Here is a 4,158-nt window from a genome sequence, read left to right as displayed (position 1 = left end):
TCTCCAATAACACAAGAAATTGTTGGAGCTCCAGGGTCCTTATATTTAATTGGCACATGGCTAGATAGGTATGAACTGACACTTGCAGCCAAAAATGCTTTCTTTGGTACATTAGTAGTCCTTTTCCTAGTGCAAAGATCTTTTAAAAATTTGGCATAAGTTGGAACCTGATGGATTATATCTAAAAGAGGAATATTAACTTGGACTTGTTTAAATACCTCTAAAATTTTGTCTAAATGTTCAGATTTATTGGATTTCAGTCTGTTTGAAAAAGGAACTCTAGGACTTTTAAGTACTGGACTAGATGAATTTTCAGTTTCTGGTGCTTGAGGTTGAAAGGTAGTAGTTTTAGAAGGTGACTCGGCAGATGAGTCATCTATATCATCAAGTGCAACTACCTTATTGTCTATTTGTTTTCCTGATCTTAAGGTATGAATGACATTTACACCATTAACTTGGTTTCCTTGTTGGGGTCGTGGACCATTTTGGTTCCTAGGATTTGGCTCAGGTTGGCTAGGTAACCTACCATGTTCTCGTTCACTAATAGTCGAAGCCAGCTGACTTACTTGCATTTCTAGACGGGCTATAGCTTGGGTGTTATTATTTATGAGTTGACCCGTGGTTTGCATAAAGCTGGTATGTGTCTTCATCATGGCTTCTAGGCTTTTCTCTAAAGAGGTAATTTTCTTGTCATTATCATGGAAGCCTGGCGGGTTGTTCATTACTGGGTTGGACCTTAGATTTTGCTGATTGAAATTTGGATTGCCTACATTAGGATTCTGGGACCATGAGAAATTCGGGTGATTCCTCCAACCTGGGTTATATGTGGGTGCATAAGGATTGTTCAATGGTCCTTGATAGGTGGCATTCACCTGTGCACACTCATTCGAGTAGGAACATTCTTCTAAGACATGGTCTGGTGCATTGCACCCTTTACACATGGGTGCAGATATTTGATTTACATTGGCTGGTCTCTGTAATTCTAAGGCTTCCAATCTACGTGTTAAGGTTGCAATCTTGGCCTCTGATGCTAGGGTTGGTTGAATTTGATGCATTCCTCTTCTTGAAGGTGTAGCTTTATCAGGTTCCCTAGTTGTTTCCCACTGTAAATTTTTCTCGGCTAGGTCTTCTAAGAATTGCCAAGCTTCAGTAGTTTCTTTGTCCATAAATTGGCCTTGGCACATGGACTCTAGCATGGTTCTTGAGTTTGAATCTAAACCCTCATAGATGATCTGGCATAGTCTCCAAGTTTCTATTCCATGGTGTGGGCATTGGGTCAAAAGATTCTTGAAACGATCAAAGCACTTCCAAAATGATTCACCAGCTAGTTGGTAAAATTGATTTATTTCATTCCTAATCCTAGCTGTTTTATGATGGAGAAAATACTTTTTTAAAAATATTCTCACAAAGCCCTCCCAGGTAGTGACAGAATAATTTGGCAGACTATAAAGCCACTTCTTAGCATTGTCCTTAAGGGCAAAGTTGATTAATCTAAGTTTGACCTCATCCTCTGTTAATTGCAGTTTCATGGTTGCACATACCTCCTCAAATTCTCTAATAAATATATAAGCATCCTCTAATCCTGTGAATTTTGGAAGCATATTTATGATTTGAGGTTTGATTTCAAAATTGTTAGCTGTGGGTTGTGGCAACCTGATACAAGATGGTTGGATGGAGCCAACTGGATAACACAAATCCTTAAGGGTCATGGGTTGGATTGGTTCAGCAATTGGAACAACAGGAATTGACTCAATTCTAACTAGACGACCCGACACTCTTCTCCACACACGAGGTGTACGGTTCTCGATGTTTATACAATTTTTTTTTTATAAAATTTTTATGTATAAGGAAAAGAAAGAAAAGAGAAAAAGTTCTAAAGAGAAGATCCTAAGGAGTCCTAAATCTAAAGAAAAGTAATCAAATTAATTTAAATTTAATTTTTTTTTTTTCAAACAAGTGAATCAATAAATTAAACTCAATCTATCCTAGGGTTAACCTAAATCTAGACAGCTCCTAATTGTTCCAAGATGACCCTTCAAGCCTTCCAAGTGGAGATTGATCAACTAGTTAGCCAGGTAAGTATAAGAGGTGGGAGGTTCACTCATCGTTGCCTTTCTAGACACCAAACGAGTTGGCCAGGCCAGCAACTGAACCAATTTAACAAACCACCCTCAGGGACTTGCCTAGACACCAACTAATCAAACAACTCAAACTTGGTAGAACTCTTAGGGTTCCTTATCCTATTAAGCTCGAATTCCTTAAGGTTGACGTCTAATTGATTTTAAGATTAAAGGTCTAGGTAATGCAATATGATGAAGATGGTTTTTGGGCTAAGGAAGGGTAATGAAATCCCCACCTTATCTTGTTAATGGGTTGATGCCCTTAGATTAATTATGAAAATACAAATGCAAATAAACAAGATGACCAAGAATGTAAAAGATTTTAATTTAGAAATTTTTTTTTTAATTTTGATATTTTACTTCACGATTATGAAATATCTTTTGTTTTATTTTTTGTTTTTTTTTTGTGATTAAGTAAATTCAAATGATTAGGTCTAAAAGCAAAAGTAATTAACTAAAAATAATAAAAGAGAAATTAGAAGCGTACCTGAGTTTTCCAGCAATCACCAACTAAATATAGAAACCTAAAAGAAAAAGAAAGAGAGTTATAAAGCACGAAGAACAAATATTTGAAAATAATTTAAAATGCCAAATCCCCGACAACGGCGCCAAAAACTTGATGTGCAAATCTTAAAATTTGTAAATAAAATCGCAAGCGCACGGTGTGCAGAGTAGCACGACCAGCGAGTACGGGTCGATCCCACAGAGACTTGGTTTAAAAATGATTTTCAAATCTATGCTCAAGCGAGCTTTAACAAAAATCGAAAGTCGAAAGTTGTTTGCTAAAGACAATAAAACTAAGGATCTAGGGTTTTTGAATCCACTAGATCTAGATTAGGGAATTCTACCTAGAATTTTTTTTATTGATCCTAACGACTACTCCTCTTGTCTTTCCCAAGCATAGATTATAAAGGGACTAAGGCCCAACGATAACCCATCAAGATTCTTTACAGGGGAGTAGTAACTAGGATCCCTTAGGATTTTCTCCTCCTATGCACTGAATCAAGCATGAACTATGAAGGGACTCTGACCCAACTGTAGTTCATCAAAAATTTTTGGCAAAAGAGGAAGAAAAAGAAACCCTAAGAAAAAGAAAGAACCCTATGTAAAATCCCTACTCATGATCTAGCTTCATCGCAAACCCTAGAAGGGATGCTTAGCTAGACATGATCTAAATCTACTTGCAAAATTTAAATGCAGAAAAATAAACTATCCTAATTTCATAAATTAAACTATCCTAATTGCATAAATTTAAACTGCATAATTTAAACTAACCTAATTGCATAAAATTAAATTGCATAAATTAAACTATCCTAATTGCAAGAAAAATAAATTGCATAATGTAAAGAGATGAAATTACATAAAAATAAGATTTTATATATATAAAAAAAAAATTTATTACAAAAATCTCAAAGCTCGAGGCTTGAGAAGAGAGCTAAAAACCCTACTATCTAAGGTTACAAGCTTGATCGGAAGGAAGAATACATAAAACAAGGGCCTTTGGGGGCTTTTTATAGGCATTTGGGGGTTATAAGGTTTTCAAAATTTAGATGTGGGACTAAGAGGTTTTAGAGGGTTGTTAGGGGGTTTATGGTGCGCCGATGGGTCCATGGTCCATGCGTCTGTTGCTGTGGACCAGACGGCTAACCAGATCACCAAATCAGTTGATTTTTGATCAATTTTGATCTGATTTGACTCGGGTTTGACCCAATTGAGTCTTCTTTCTTCATTCTTCAATTCCTGGGTCAATTTAACTCCGTTTTGCATAAAATTTGCACCGTTGGAATCCTCTTTCCTTGTTCTTTCTATTGATGATCTCTTCTTCTGCAAAATATAATAACAAGTATCAATTTCTTAATAAAGTTAGATAATTTAGATATTAATTGATACTTTTTATGTCAATTTGTGACATAAATCAGGAGGCGAGATTCAAGATAAAGATGAAAATTCTACTACATCCTCTGATAAAGATGACACAAATGAGACTAACAATTAATAAGATTTTTATCAAGCTAGCACAGAAGAGTAGGGAGCAGAG

General features: G+C 35.8%; 1 non-coding gene across 1 annotated transcript; it reads left to right on the top strand.

Annotated features, from left to right (window-relative positions):
- The first annotated feature begins 1,254 nt into the window (after positions 1-1,254).
- On the top strand, positions 1,255-1,361 carry LOC140854962 (small nucleolar RNA R71). Its single transcript, XR_012138055.1, has one exon. It is a non-coding gene; the product is annotated as a small nucleolar RNA R71 (small nucleolar RNA).
- The last annotated feature ends 2,797 nt before the right edge of the window (positions 1,362-4,158 follow it).

The sequence above is a fragment of the Elaeis guineensis genome, chromosome 1, assembly GCF_000442705.2.
Source record: "Elaeis guineensis isolate ETL-2024a chromosome 1, EG11, whole genome shotgun sequence".
Taxonomy (NCBI): Eukaryota; Viridiplantae; Streptophyta; class Magnoliopsida; order Arecales; family Arecaceae; genus Elaeis; species Elaeis guineensis.
Note: the sequence above shows the minus strand (reverse complement) of the source record. Positions and strands in the feature narration are given on the sequence as shown.